We start from the raw sequence: 16432 nt of genomic DNA, 5'->3' as shown, positions 1-16432 counted from the left end.
AGTGCTGTCTGCCGTCCCGAGGGGACAGCCAGCCCCCCGCGGACCCTCCCCCTCTCTCTCTTCCTCCACCATAACCGTCTTGGAAGCCACAGAAGCGGGAAGGCTGCTGCACCTGCCACCAGCTTGGCTTCCCCCTGCACCCCCATCTCTGAGCCAGTCCTGGTGGGGACCAATCCAGCCCCGGGCCTGCCAGGAGGAGGGGGCCAGCACCATTGTCACTCTCCCAGGACACCCTGCCCCGCATGTGCACCCCGCTCTCCCGATTAGAACTCTGAATCCCATCTAGCCTCAGAGTCTGAAAGCCTGTAAGGATTTGCCGATCTACACCCCGCCGGCCCCCCAGCCCCTGACCGTCCTCTCTGCACAAGGTGAAGACCGAGCCCTAGACTCCCTGGCCCAGCCCTCCTACAGCCTCTGGCTCCAGAGGCCCATGTCCTACCTCCTCAGATGGCCTCACAGGAGAGCAGGGTTCCTGGTCCCTTGTGGGTGTGGTCTATACCTCATGACCGTCTGAGCCCAGGATTCCAGAAAACCAGCCCCGGACATCGAAGCAATCAATTGTCTGCCCGTCTCCTCGTCCTGTCTTACTGACCGGGTATCCCACCCAACTCCTGATTGCATCAACCAGCGTGCAAAATGCAGGCCTTTGGATGTTGTCAGGGGTTCTGAGGGCTTCAAGCCTCTCCCTCGTTCCTGGACCCTGCCCCCTGTGTCCCACCACTAGCTGGAGCCCTGCCCCCTCCCCCTCAGCGTCTCAATGGAACCTCCACTGTTCCGAGAGTTACCTATTAAATCTTCCATGTTGGAGCACCTGGGTGGCTCAGTCAGTTAAGCGTCCAGCTCTTGATTTCGGCACAGGTCGTGATCTCGAGGTCCGTGGGATCGAGCCCCGCATGGGGGCGGAGCCTGTCCGGGATTCTCTCTCTCTCCCTCTCTCTCTCTCTGTCTCTCAAAATAAATACATACACTTAAAAAGTAAATTAAATAGTCCATATTGCAACGTAAGGATCTATAAATTGCTAGGGAAGCAAAGCACGTTTTTTAAGGAAACAGAGCTGAGTGGAAAAGAGTTTAGAAAAACGGCACTATGGCTGTGGGAGGTGCTGTGAAGGCTGCTGATCAGGGGCTGGAGCCCTGAACCCTGTCCCCTTCCTTCTGCTGGGACTGCCCACCGTGGCCACGTGGCCCGTCTGCGTGAGCCCCTGCAAGCACCCAGGCTCACATAACAACGGCCACGGGAAGCTTACCCAAGGCTAAAGAACGCTCTGTGCGGGGAGGAAGCCCCTGAAATCCCGATAGTGTTGAACAGTGTTGAACAGGGTGCTTTTAATTCAAAACTTACCAAGATTAAGTCTAACGTATACCTGATCGGGAAGTGAGGTTTTCCGCGTCAGCCTGACGGCTTGTCTTCGGAACTGAGGTCAACACGGGAGCTGCTGGGGGTGCCATTTTGAATTCTGTTGAGATGGGCCTTCCGCAACAGAGGAAGGACTGACGCAGAAACCCAAAGAAGGGGAAACCGGAGGCCCTGGGAGTGGTCTCCTTGAGGGTCCCATCAAGCTTCTGACAAGGGCCTGACTACTTTCCATCCTGAAACCAGTAGCCTCCAGGCCTTGGGTTCTTAGAGGCCCCTACACCTTTCAGATGAATTTCCCTTTGTTACTTCAGCAGCTCACATGACTCTCTGGGCTCTGCAACCCAAATTCCTCAGTAACACAAGGTATAATTGAGAAAGACCGGCATTAATCGATTAGCAATCAGAATTTCCCATCAATACTCTCAAGAACTTTTATAGAATGCGTCTAAAGTGCGAACAAATTGATTTGGCAGCCAGGCGACAGATGTTTAGCTTCCTTGAAATTATTTACTGTTCTGACCAAACCTGCTCAGCATCGGCAAATTACGAAACTAAATCTATTTTGTTTATTGTCCACAAGCCAAAATTCACCGGCAGCACAAGGTAGGTTGCTATTTTTAAGGTAATTGCCTTTGGCTTTTTGGCATTCAGAATCTCTAGCAGGATCTGCCCATCCTTCTCAGCCCTGGGTGGCCGGGTGGCCAGCTCCCTACATTCCAAACCTGGTTTCTGTTTTGTTTGTTTCTTCACCCACAATAGGAACGTTTATACCTGATCACTTGTCCCGAATTTAACGGGAAGGAGGAAACTGGCTAAAAAGAAATTCAGTGAATTCCGCTCGTGTTTGTGTGGGCACACACAGCGCCACCCCACACCCATCTACCTCGTCCCTGCTGTCTGCCAGGCCTGTGCCAGCTGCCGGGTACTCAGAGATAAAGGGGACAGTGTCTCAGCCCGTCAGGGGCCTCACAGGGTCATCAGGAAGACAGACAGGTGGCCAGGAACCATGATGCTGTGTGACAGGTCCAAGAGGCACACGGTCTTTGGGGACAGAGAACAGAGTGAGGCCGCCTGCCAGGCCGATCCAGGAAAACCACAGAGAAGTGCGGGCGTTGGGGGGCCAGGGCCCCGGTGGTGGACTGGCTGGTCTGCGGGCAGTCAGGAATGGAAAGAGCATTCCGGGAGGGAGACAAGGACGGACAGAAGCATGGTGTTGAGGAGCCATTCGGAGGTCTCGAGACACTGCTTGTAGGCCAGTTCCCTGAACCCAGGGAACCCATCCATGTCCTATGAGTACAGGAAGTAGAAATGCCTTTGCGTCTTTTTTTCTTCTTTACTTCTTTCTTTTTCTTTTTGTTTGATAACAGATATATGTATGTTTCACATACAATTCGCCCGTTCAAGGGTACGAGTCAATGGTTTTTAGTACATGCACCATGTTATACAGACATCTCCACCACCTGATTTCAAAACCGCCCATCGCCTGGGGCGCCCGGGTGGCTTAGTCGGTTAAGCACCTGCCTCTTGATTTCGGCTGAGGTCACGATGTCACAGTTCGTGGGATGGAACCCTGACCGGGACTCTGTGCACTGACAGCACAGAGCCTGCTTGGGATTCTCTCCCCCCACTGCCCCTCTGCTCCTCCCCAACTTGTGCTCCCTCTTTCTCTCTTTCCATAAAAATTAAAAAAAAAAAAAAAAAACTTTAAAAAATATATCCCATCACCTGAAAAAGACATTCTGTACTCAGCAGTCACTTCCCCTCCCCCAGCCCCTGGAAACCCCGATCTAGTTCCTGTCTCTACAGATTTGCATACTGGACAGTTCATATAAATGGCGCAACGCGGTACGTGAGCTGTGACCAACTTGTTCCACTGAGAATCACGTTTTCCAAGTTTACCCAGGTGACCGCACAGATCAGCACTCCGCTCTCTTTTACTGTCAAATAACTTTCCAGGGTATGGATAGACCACATTCTGTTCGTCCACTGATGGACACTTGGTCTATTTCCACCTTTTGGCTGTTGTGAATTCCATTTCGGTGAACATTCACCCGCAAGTTTTGTGTGGACGTACGTTTTTATTTCCCGTGGGTACGCACCAGAGCGGAATGGCGGGGTCCTTTGGTGACTGTACGTTTAACGTTTTGAGCAACCACCAGGATGCTTTCTGGTAACTTCACTATTTCACATTCCTACCCGCTGTGCGTGGACGTTCTCATGTCTTCGTACATTTGCTAACACTTCTTAGTTTCTGTGCTTCTGATCAAAGCCATCCTAACAGGTGTGATATGATGTCTCGTTGTGGTTTTGGTTTGTATTTCCCTGATGACTAAAGAGATTGATGATCTCTTCCTGTGATCTTTCTTTTTATTTTGTTTTTAAGAGAGAAAGAGAGAGAGCGCAAGGGAGGGGCAGAGAGAGAGAGAATCCCAAGCAGTCTCCACGCTCAGCATGGAGCCCGACATGGGGCTCGATCTTGCAACTGTGAGATCATGACCTGAGCTGAAATCAAGAGTCAGACGCTTAACCCACTGAGCCATCCAGGCACCCCTCTTTCTTCTTTAAAGTTCTTTCTTAAGGCTCAATAAATAACTGATGTCTGGACTTAAAAAGTGACTCGAAGGAGACAAGGGACATCACTTCAGACTGGGTAGGTAAAGGACTGCCAGTCCCAGATTTAATTGGGCGGCTTTGGGCAATTTACCTAATCTCCGGGAGGCTCAACTTCCTCATCTGTAATACGGGAAAACAGATATCTAATTCATAGGCTTCTGGAAAGTAAATAATATATGAAAAGAACCTGTTGCTTGATGGTCAATAAATGTTGGTTTCTTTCTCTTTCTTCTAATAGCTGACTGGGGACAGCTGTGTAGTAACACATTGTCAAGAATTTCATAACTGCTAATGTTTCACAGCAGTAAAATGCCCCTGAGGGTGGGAAAGGACTTTCCGACTGTATCTGCTCGGTTGTTTGGCAAAGGCTGAGACCTGCGGCCTGAAGCAAACAGCAAACCCGGCCACGCCTCCCCTAACCAGGTCCTCCACAGCTGAGGAGGCTCAAAGAAGGATCTGCTGGTATCTTCCCCTGGCCTTAAAGACCCCAAAGTCTCCGTGTGGACGGCAAAAGACTTGGCAAGGTGGTCCAGATGATACAGAGAATATGTGCTATGCATGCTCAGTCGAGAGATTCCTGGAAGCCTGAGTTTCCTGGGAAGGTCATGGCGATGTTGGTCTCTGAGCCGAAGAGGGGGAAGAGGGAAGAGGGGGAAGAATTGGATGGTTAAAGAGGAGGGCCATTTCTCCCCCCCCCCCCCAAAGGGAAACTGATATGTGAGCCGGGCCTAGGCTTGCAAAGTATCTGGGGTTGGAAGGAAGGAGTAAAACTTTGGTTGACTGGATTTCGCGTGGAAGGGAGCAAGAAATCCAGCAGTGAGAAACGGCCTCTCCGAATTCCTACCGTGCCACCATCTATGGCTTTGGTTGTTTACGTGTGACTGTCAAGGCTCTCCCAGATGGCTGCCGTGGGTGTTTCCCAGCGGCTGTCTCGTGATCTGTGCTCTCATCCATAGTCAACTCACGGACAAACAGAAAGAGCGTCGTCTTGCTGCTACCATCGACCCCCTCCCACCCCAGGTGTACTGAGCAGGTGCCCCCCAGAGCTGGTCGGAGAGCCGGTGCCTGGAAATACCTGTTACCAGGCCAGGGCAGGCTCCCTGCTGGGATCTTTCCCTTCTGTTGCACTCAGTTCCTGTCTGGCCGCCCCCCTGGCCCTGGCCGGGCGTTCCTGACTTTCCTGGCTGCTGGCTTTCAAGGCAACTGTCTAAAGATGTACATCTTTTGGGTCAATATATATATATATATATGAAAGTCTGTATATTTATACTCTATATGTACAAAATTATGTTATGGACTGAATGCTTTGGTCCCCCTCCCAAATTCACATGTTGAAGCCCTACTCCTCAGTGGGACAGTGTTGGGACAAGGGGTTAGATGGAGTCATGAGGGTGGGGGCCCCATGATGCAATGATAGATACCAGAGTTCTGATCTCTCCTCACTTTTTCACAGAGAAGAGGTCACATGAACACACAGCGAGCTGGCAGCTCTCCAGAAGCCAAGAGAAGAGGCTTCAGATTGCAACCTGCTTTGCCGGCACCTTGACCTTGGACGCGCAGCCTCCAGAACTGTGAGAAGTGAATTTCTGTGGTTTAAAGCTACCTGGTCTGTGGTGTTCTATTATGGCGGCCCAGGCTAAGACAACATATATACAAACATATTTACTGCCTGGCAAAACTCTTGACCCCCCCCCATTGCAATTGTACAAAAACACCTGTTTCTCTTTATTGTTTATCAGCTTTTTTTTTTTTATTTTTTTTTCAACATTTATTTATTTTTGAAACAGAGAGAGACAGAGCATGAACAGGGGAGGGGCAGAGAGAGAGGGAGACACAGAATCCGAAACAGGCTCCAGGCTCTGAGCTGTCAGCACAGAGCCTGATGCGGGGCTTGAACTCACGGACTGTGAGATCATGACCTGAGCTAAAGTCGGACACTTAACCCACTGAGCCACCCAGGTGCCCCTGTTTATCGGCTTTTAAAGCAATGGTGAATTTTTCTAAGTTGTTCTCGAAGAAACCTGTGTACCTCGTGGTAAAGACCTCCCCTGTGCCTATGGCACTCAAGGAAGCGATTTCATATTACCAGGATAGCTCCCTGCTCCTGGCTCGAGTCCTCTGGGTCCTTCTAAGTTGTTAGAGAACATACATGCCTTAGAACATTTTTCTGAAGTTCTTACTCTGTGAAACATCGCGTTTGTCTTTATTCCCGTGTAAGAATGCATCAACAGTGAATAGATTTCGTTTTATCATTTTTCAACTTCAAACTAACATCCCAAACACCTATAGTGATTTTATAGTTTGGGACACGCATTTTTCCAAAGAGCGTATTTTTTGTGTCTTAAAAAGACATGGTCCCCTGGTGAGTCTGTTTGCTGCCCAGCAGGTCTGAGGGATGTTGAGCTGGAGACCAGGTTAGCTCACCCCTTGTGGGGCAAATTGGAACATCCGGTGGGACAGAGGTGCAGTGGAAGCCGGTGTCCCCTGTGAAGCTGTATTGATGCAGAAATATTTTCCTACAGGCCTTGCATATTATCTGAGTGTGAATAATATTGATTTGCCTACCTTGAACACACCTAATCTTTGGCTCCATTCTGATATCGAACCACTTCATCAGGCCACGGTCAAGTTCACATGTTACCATTCCAAGGCACGATTGCTTTTGGAAGATGCGCTTGTATGGGAGACGTACCAGGCCGAAGCTTGATAGAAAAGTCTTCGGCCTAGTCGCTCACACCTTAGGTAATTTTCGTAAATGTCTTCAATAACTGCGTTGCTGAACAACTGGAAAAACTCTAGCACGAACCACCCCGAGGGCTTGAGCCCTTGAGAAGGCAGGGGGCGGGTCAGACCTCCGTTTGCGCGTCTGCGCTGTGCCCAAACAGCTTCAGTAGTGCCTGCCTGACCTCAGCCTTGGCCCAGCCTCCGCCAGCTATGCCGAGCTCCGGAATCTGTGTCCTGTTCCTCTCTGCGCCGCCTCTGGAGCCGAGAACGTTCGAACCCAGAGGAAATCACAGATCCAAAATGTCTGCGATGAAAGGGACCCCCGGGGTCACCCATCCAACCCTTCCGTGGATGAAGATATTGAACTGCAGAGATGCGAGGTGATCTGCCAAGGGCATTCGGCGCGTCACAGGCCGAACTCGGGCTGCCTCCTGGGCTCCTGACTTCCGGGCCCTTCCCCCGCCTCAAGTGGTGGCAGGCAGGTGCCCTCAGCATCGGGTACTCGTGCTCCTGCTGTGTTCAGACTGCAGCCGGTCCCCTGGGGCCGGTTCGCCAGTATTGTTAGTCACCTAATTAAATGGGAAGCCGCAGCCACCACCCTGCCCTTAATTATTTCGAGGCATCCTGTTCCCTTGGAGTTTTAACACCTCCCCCCTCCCCCTGCTCCACCCAACGCCCACACCCACCTCTGCAGCCAGGAATTATTGTACAGATTTGAGCTGTTTTCCCAGTAAGAAGGCAAGTTTCAAAATAGGACGTGCAGCCATGAAGAGGAAGGGGAAGGGGAAGGAGAAGGAGAAGTTCGGTTGCACTTCAAGAGGAGCCAGAGCTGACACAGACCTGTGAGTCGTGTGGACACGGTTGTGTCGTCCTTGAAGGAGATTCCAAAAGAGAACAGAATAGCAACGGAGAACATTTCGCTTTGGCCTTCCGGTTCTGTTCAACGGCTGAACTCGGTTGCACCTGCTGTGCCCAGGCCCCTGGCTCTGTGGGGAACAAAGATAAAGCCGTCGCACCTCTGGCCTCAGAGAGCATACAGTTTCCAGGGGGAAGAAAGCGTGTGTCCAAATAAAGCATGTTTATTAGTGGAAGGCAGGAAGGGTTCTCAGGCAAGACAGGGGCAGCGCCCGCTGTTTTGGGTGCAGGGCCGAGCTCTGTGTCCGCGGAGAGCGGCTCAAGGCCCCGAGGTGCTGGAACACACAGAAGCCCCACGCCAGCGCCGGCCCGTGTGCAGCGCCCTTCGCCAAACCCGCAGTCGCAGTTCGGGTATAACTTGGGGCTCTCCTTGGGGGTCAGATTCAGGGGCCACGGGATATCCCGGAGCCTCGTTGGCACAGGAGGTTCTAAATGCCACGAAGGGGGCCCTTAAGGAGGATTTGGAGCTCAGGTTAGATGGCCTGCATTGAGGTTAAGATGCTCCAAGTCTAAACAGGCAGCAGGGGGAGATGGGCCTAGGCCATCTGTGCTGACAGCTCGGAGCCCGGAGCCGCTTGGGAGTCTGCGTCTGCCTCTCGCTCTGCCCCTCCCCCGCTCATGCTCTCTCTCTGTCTCAAAAATAAATATACAAAAAATGTTTTTAAAAAATAAAAAAAAAAGTTATTTAACTATCACAAACTCATGAATACTTACAGAATATTATCACATCTGGCTTAGCAACGGGGGTAGGGACAATTCACATTTGTTGCAATGCATGCGTGTTTAAAATTGTTGGAAAACTCAAAAGAATAAATGAGGAAATGCATGCCAGTGCCCAGAGAGAACAAAGAGCCCACAACTTTCCACATGCATTAGCAGAAAGCTCAAATATTGTAACGTACAATTAAAAAGTGAAAAGAGGGGCGCCTGGGTGGCTCAGTCGGTTAAGCGTCCGACTTCGGCTCAGGTCACGATCTCGCGGTTTGTGAGTTCGAGCCCTGCGTCAGGCTCTGCGCTGACAGCTCGGAGCCTGGAGCCTGCAGCCTGCTTTGGATTCTGTGTCTCCCTCTCTCTCTGCCCCTCCCCTGCTCATGCTCTATCTCTCTCTGTCTCAAAAATAAATAAAAACATTAAAAAAAATTTTTTTTTAAATAAAAAAGAAAGGGTAAGTTGATAAGTGCAACGGCCCGGATGCATATCCCAGGTATTAAGCTGAGCACAAGAGGCTTCAGCAGAGTACATCCTGGATGGTGTCATTTATATGAAATCCAGAGAAGCTCAAACTAACCAGGGCGGATGGACATCACATCAGTGGTTACCTGGAGGTATGGGGGGTTGGGGTGGAGATCGACTGCAGAGGGATATAGTGGAACTTTCTGGAGTGACGGAAATACCTTATATTGCGATTGGGATGGTGGTTGTATGAATAATACGCTTATCAAAATTCATCAATATCGCCATTAAAAAACATGCATTTTGTTGTATGTAAATCAGGCCTTCGAGATGCTTCTTTAAAAAAAAAAATAGCTAAGGGGCACCTGGGTGGCTCAGTCGGTTAAGCGTCCGACTTCGGCTCAGGTCACAATCTCCCGGCTTGTGAATCTGAGCCCCGCGTCGGGCTCTGTGCTGACAGCCGGGAGCCTGGAACCTGCTTTGGATTCTGTGTCTCCCTCTCTCTCTTCCCTTCCCCTGCCTGTACTCTGTCTCTCCTTCAAAAATAAATAAACATTTTTAAAACATGGCTAAAATTAGTCACTGTGCTCCGTTGAAGGTCACGCGGAAAATGTACTGGGAAGAACATGTTAAGAAGAAAACAGAACGGCTGCCCCCAAAATAAGAATCTTGATAATCCTCATGTACACGGGCTTGCTAGAAACGTCTAACACCCGCAGCAGCCAGTTTTCCTAGAAGCCAAGAAAAGGCATCTCAGCACATGCTGGTAACCATCAGTTCCAGTTGCAAAATACTCGTCGCAGAAGCGGCTCACATCCCATGAGTAAGAGCGCACAGTCATAAATCAAACACGAGTCCTCGGGTGTGTCCCCTAGCCCACCAGACACCAACGGTGACTTGCCCGTGGGGACCCCTGTGAGGTCCACCGGTTGCATCTTGCTCAACATCCAGGGTTCACAAAGCACACGTGGGGATCCCTGCGGTGCCCACGCCTCCCGCCGCATCAGGAACCGGGGGACGGCACGCCAGGCCACTCACACATCTGGCAGCGTTGGTCGTGCGTGACAAACCGTGGTTGCTCCCTGCGCCTCGCCTGTCTCCCGCCCAGCAGAGCGACAAACAGACGGTTTGCTGTGAGCTCTATCCTCGTACCTCCAGTCCGTCCTGGGCTTTGATGCCCATTACCCGGCTGTGACCGTCCCCGTGGAACCTGGCAGGCACCCAGTCTGTCTCAAGGAAGGCTGTCTGCTGGGCCCCACGTGCCCCATAGCACGGGGACCAGCTTTCCAGCGGGAAATTCTCTCCCGGGCAGGCTCTGCCCTCCCGTCACCACCACCCCCCCCAGAAAAGTGCAGCCCGGCCCACAGACAACCACAGGCCCCTTGCCCTGTCTTCTCTATCTGCACTTAACAGCCCCTGGATCACAGCGAAGGCTTGGGTTGGGGGCCCCAAGTCTGTGCGGTCGGATGGAATGTAGGGGGAAACAGGCATCTGTGAATGAAGCCCCCACCTTAATTCTGTGGACACACAGAGAGGCGGAGGGCCACGGCCCGCAGGTCTAAGTGCTGGCAAATTATACATGAAGCTGCACTTACAATCTGGCCCTCTCCTTGCCCCCCCGGGACATTTAACTCTCACCCCAGAATCATCCTTGTGACCCGGAAGCTAACCCAGCGACCGTGGATCAGCTGTGCCAAACCCAGGACTCCCCGGAGATGACTGGCCTGGTCAGCTCCCCCAGAGCCCAGGACCGACCCACAGGTGTGCTCCCCTAGCGTCCCTGGGCTTCCTGGCACTTGGGGTGGGGGAAAGTACAGCCATCAGGGGGCCAGGCCTGCCTAGACCCCACTTCAGGTGGCTGGTGGGGAAGCCAGGTCGGTACAAAAGCAGCTCCACTTTGGGAGGTGGGGGGGGGGGCAGGATGTGTGGAGGGGAGAAGCTGTCGCTGCAGGAGAGGGCGGCCACCACAGCGAAAGTCTCCTGTGAAGGCAGAGAAGATGGTCTTTCCCTGATGACTCTGATGCCGGGGCGGAAGCACTCGCCCCAGAGGGTAGACGGGAAACGGGGCGCCAGGCTGAGCGCTCTGTCTCCAGCTTACCTGCCAGGTGAGCGCATAGGGGAGCACGGCGGGGCAGGGGTGGGATCAGGCGGCCAGCTGAGCTTGGGCCACGGGAACGTGCAGAGCCACTGTGAGTGACCTTCCTCCGGCTGTGTGCAGCCTCCCAGGTGCAGGAGGAGAAGAGCGGCCCACGGATCCTGAGCGAAGGGACCATTTCTTACCCTTGTTTATGGACCCGAGAGTAATTTTCACAAGGACGTAACTCAAGCAGTGCTTTCTATGTTTGCTCTTGTCGTCATTGTTAAGTAGGTCCTGTCTGGTGCTTTCAATATTGGCATGAACCAACTCTCCGAAAAGAGAAACAAAACTTAGCTCTGAAAGACGTTACTGGAAATTATGATTTCGATGCACTTGAAAGCAATGCATTTTATTCTTTATTTTTTCATTTTTTTGACGTTTATTTTTCAGAGAGAGAGAGAGAGACAGAGCGTGGGGGGCGGGGGGGGCAGAGAGAGAGGGAGACATGGAATCCGAATCTGAAGCAGGCTCCGGGCTCGAAGCTGTCGGCACAGAGCCCGATGTGGGGCTCGAACCCACGAACCGTGAGATGGTGACCTGAGCCCAAGTCGGATGCTTAATTGACTGAGCCACCTGGGCGCCCTGAAGAAAGTGCATTTTAAAACAATGAATGCAGAGGGGGTGACGGTTCACGCTTTGCCCCCTGATGCAAGGACCCCATCTGTCCCCGGTAAGAAAGTAGACCCTGGGGAAAGGGAAGACAGAATGGGCACATGCCCAGCTACACCTCACTGGAGTGGCCACGTCCCGCCAGAGACGGGGGACACATAACCTCAGTGCAACACATGTGACTGAGTACTCTCCAGACATGAAAAGGGAGGGAAAGAAGCTGTGTACATCAGCGAAAGAAAAGTTTACTATGCCGTGCTCAATGGAAATTAAGAAATGCAAGTTTTAGGGGCGCCTGGGTGGCTCAGTCGGTTGAGCGTCCAACTTCGGCTCCGGTCATGATCTCACGGTCCGTGAGTTCGAGCCCCGCGTCGGGCTCTGCGCTGACAGCTCACAGCCTGGAGCCTGTTTCGGATTCTGTGTCTCCCTCTCTCTCTGCCCCTCCCCTGCTCATGCTCTGTCTCTCTCTGCCTCCAAAATAAATAAAAACATTAAAAAAAATTTTTTTAAGAAATGCAAGTTTTAAAACACACAGGATAATACATAATGTTTCCCCAAATTGCATATACAAAGATCTAGAGAATAGATCAGAAGGACACACATGAATTACTCAAAAGCAGGATCTATGAAGGGGCAATGGAATGAACCTTGGGTTGGAATGAATAAGGGAATAAAATAAGACAAGATTTTTCTAATGGGTTAATGAAGACAGGGCACCCTGAGCTGGAGATCAGGCACAATCCAACTCTGTGCACCTAAGATCCAAAACGAGCAAGAAACCGATGAACTCGCGCGGCTGCACAGGAATAGCTGTGAAAGGCTAGAAGCTACTTAGTTATTCAAGAATTAAGGGGCCAATCAAATAAATTATGGTACATCCATATGATGAAATAATATGCAGCCATTAAAAATTACACTGCCCTACAATATTGTGATTTATGAGAGGTACACACTTGGTCTTCATCCAATTCCTGGCACAAAACACCTAAAACCCTTGGAATTTCTTCTAAGGAGAGCAGCAAAGATGTCTTTTGTTATGTTAATGAGGCGGCTTTTGGAGAGCACCTTTGGAGGGGGCTGGTTGCCAAGGAGACCAACCTTGTAATTAAAGGCTTGCAACATTTAGTACCCCCTCCTCACTCAGGGGAGGAGAGAGGGCTTGAGATTGAGTTCAATCACCAGTGGCCTTGATTTAATCAATCGTGCCCCTGTAAGGACGCCTCCTTGTAAAGGATGGGGTTAGGACAGCGTCTGGGTTGGGGAGCTCTCAGAGACGAGGGGAGAAAGTCGCACTCAGAGCAGGGAAGTTCAATGCCCCTTCCTGTTCACCTGGCCCCGTGCATCTCCTGTTTTGAGTTGTATCCCCTGATAATAACCCAGTAACCTAGTGAGTGAGACGCTTCCCTGAGTTCTGGGAGCTGCTCTAGCTAATCGGTTGAACCTCTGTCCGTGGCCAGTCCATCGGAAGCACAGATAACAGCTTGGACTCATGATTGGCATCGGAAGAGGGGTGGGGAGGCAGCCAGTCTTGTGGGACTGATCCATTAACCTGTGGAATCTGAGATCTGAAGCTGCCTCCAGGTAGTGTCAGGGTTGGGTTAAACTGTAGGACACCAGCTGGTGTCCGAGAATTGCTTGGCTACGTAGAGAAAAACTCCACACGTTGGAACCGGAATCAGAATCGTAGTGGCATAAATAAATTCTTTGACGTGGAAAGTTATTCATGATGCATCGAGAAGTTAAAAAGCAGATTATAGAATAGTATGCATGACTGGGGCGCCTGGGTGGCTCAGCTGGTTAAGCGTCCGACTTCAGCCTAGGTCACGATCTCACCATTCCTGAGTTCGAGCCCCGAGATGGGCTCTGTGCTGACAGCTCAGAGCCTGGAGCCTGCTTCAGATTCTCTGTCTCCCTGTCTCTCCTCCCTTCTCCCTTGCTTGTGTGCTCTCTTGCTCTCTCTCGCAAAAATAAACAAATAACATGTTAAAAATTTTTTTAAATAGTATGTATGATTGATTCATACATAACATAGAGACCACTCCATAAGAATGTATACAGCAAAGGCTTAAATGTGGTTACTGCTGAGATAACAAGTACTTCTCCCACTTTTTCTCCTGGTTTCCCTGTGTCTTCCCATAGTTCAGCAGTAACATATATTGCTTACATGATAAAGAAATACAACATTTTCGAAAGGGGCTTTAATGCAGTAGGAAATAACGTGCTAACGTGCCAATTCGCACGTGCGACTCCTCTCTCCGCCTTTAGCGTATTGTAGAGACGGCGAGTGTCCAACTATCTTTGCGCCGTTCGGGCATATCAGCCCCTAGAGGTGTTGATTTCTGGAGGAAAAAGAGATCAGCACCTTGAGGTAGAGCAGGAATATGACCTGCAGGTGTTTCCCGCGATGAAGGAAGAGCCTAAATATAGAAAATTCAACTCTGGGAATGAACTCATGCTGTTCCGTGATGTGAACCTCAGCAAGTTTTCTTCCTGTGCCATTCTTCAAGTGCATGTGGAGGGGAGCCGTTTGGGCGGCTGTCGGGATATAAGGTAGTTTTCCGCTCTCTCCTCCGCTCGCCGCCTGTTTCTGGGTCATTTGGCACCCGTGTGCCCACACCATCCTGTTGGAAGGGGCCCAAGGGAAAGACCATGGTGGTTAAGGGCACAAAATCTGGACTTTGCCAAGAACAACACTCAGGCCACTTGGGCTTCACAGGGTAGGACTCCATCCAAAGAGGCGGGCTCTTCCTGCCCGCCGCCCCCCCACCCCCGGTAGAGAGCACAGCTGAGAAAAGTAGAATTTGCCCAGGACTTGCTAAGACTTTCCTGGAACTTACAAAAGTAACTTCCAAAGTTAGAAGGGGCATTACTTCAACTGTGTGTCCTACTCCCAACTGAAAATCAAACCACAGCCCAGAACATAATTTCCACTGTGACTTTGAAGTGCTTCCTCATATGTGCGTGGCCTTTTTGCAGGTTTAAATGTTTATAGGGGAAATAATTGTGTCATTGTCAGAAAAGGTTTTAGGGTCAGCCCTACATAGTCCACCAACATAGTCATTGAGAATTCTCATTTTCCAACCCCACGGGAGTCGTTCTAAGCGTGTTTCAAACCCCGTTAGCTAACTTAGGCAGGATTTGGAGGCCCCAGGTGTGCCTATAAAGAAGCAGAAACTGATTTGGGGAAGGAAGGAGGGAGAGAAAAGATTGATTCCAGGCACCAGAAACGCCTGGAACAAACATCCTAAACGGGAGGGAGTGTGGCCTTTCAGAAGACGGGTATAATTCCGTCCCCCCAAGTCATCCAACATCAAAAATGTGTTACAAAAACCAAATGTGGTGTGGAATATATGAAGGAGATTTTTGTCCCCTGGACACCGAAAGGAGTGTTGAAGGCAGAGCCCCTGAAAATGCTAGTTTTCGCAACAAGTTCACTGCCAAAGTAACCAAGGCTGTAAGAAGAACTGACGTGCTCCTTACAGGCTAAGCAACAAGGAAGAGCCGGTGGGTGCTGTGGACATGTGAGAACTTGGGAGACAGGCCACCTTGGTGTTCATGATTGCCAAGAAGGGGTTTCTGAGCCAAGCCAGTTCCATGGCTGATCTAAGCTACAGAACGGTAGCTAGGACCAAGTCCCTGAAGAGGACAACCTCCCTGCAAATGAGAAAGGGACTTCTGAAAACCCTTTTTAGATTTAAAAAAAAAATTAATGTTTATTTATTTTGAGGGGAGGAGGGGCAGAGAGACGGAGAGAGAGAATCCCAAGCAGGCTCCACACTGTCAGTGCAGAGGCCAACGTGGGGACTGAGCCCACGAACCCGTGAGATCATAGGTGGGCTACTGTTAGAGACGTGAGTTTCTGAACGTATCATGACAGCTGACCTCCAGGAGATATGCCCTGTGGTGGACAGACTGTAAGATGGCACCCATGACCTCACCTCCTGGAGCTGGCTGTGCAGTGTCTTCCCCTGCAGTAAGGACAGGATTTGCGACTTGCTTCTAATGAACAGAACATGGCAAAGATGATGGGGTGTCACTCCATGTCCATGTGCCATTATGTGAAACTCCATCTAAGCAGACCAACACCAGCGACTCTCGCTGATAAAACAAGGGGCCGCACTGGGAAAGCCCACGTTGCAGGGAACATCAGGTGGTCTCTGGGAGCTGAGCACAGCCTCTAGCTGACAGCCAGCAAGAAGCCACGGCCCTCAGTCCCACAACCACAAGACAGTTAATTCTACCAACTACCCAAATGAGCTTAGAAGTGGATTCTTCACCATTCAAGCCTTCAGATGAGAACACAGCCCGGCTGACATCTTGAGTACATCCTCGTGAGATCCTAGGCAGGGGGCCCACTAAGTGGTGACAGAATTCCTGATTTGAATTCATGATAAACGTGGCAGGGGCGGGGGGTTAGGCCACTAAGTGTGTGATAATTGGTATGAAGCAATAGATAACTAATACACATGCCCGGCTAATGTAGATGGTGGCAGATGAAGTCTGGTGAAGTTGTTGTCCTTCCATTGGAAAATCAGGGCTAGAAAAGCCTCGATATACCACCTTAGTCCACACACACACACACACACACACACACATAACCAGCTGTAAATCATTCCTTTTGTCATGGCAGGAAGGGGGACAATAACCAATGACCTAGTGCTGTGGCATTTTCTGCAGGCTGCTCATGGAATTGGAACAAATGCTTCAAGAAGCCCAAATAGAACAAATCAACTCCTTGAGCGCGGTGTTTGCACCAGAAACCAGAAGATCTGCTTTGACCTTATTATATCGGGAATGTTAATCTTTCTTAAGTTTATCTTTAAAGTAAATTAACTAACTAATAGATAAATAATCTATTATCTAACTTACCTAAGATAAATTAGTTAACTAATAGATAACACCCA

The sequence above is a fragment of the Panthera pardus genome, unplaced genomic scaffold (genome assembly GCF_024362965.1).
Source record: "Panthera pardus isolate Hobbes unplaced genomic scaffold, ASM2436296v1 HiC_scaffold_10, whole genome shotgun sequence".
NCBI classification, from domain to species: Eukaryota; Metazoa; Chordata; class Mammalia; order Carnivora; family Felidae; genus Panthera; species Panthera pardus.
Note: the sequence above shows the minus strand (reverse complement) of the source record.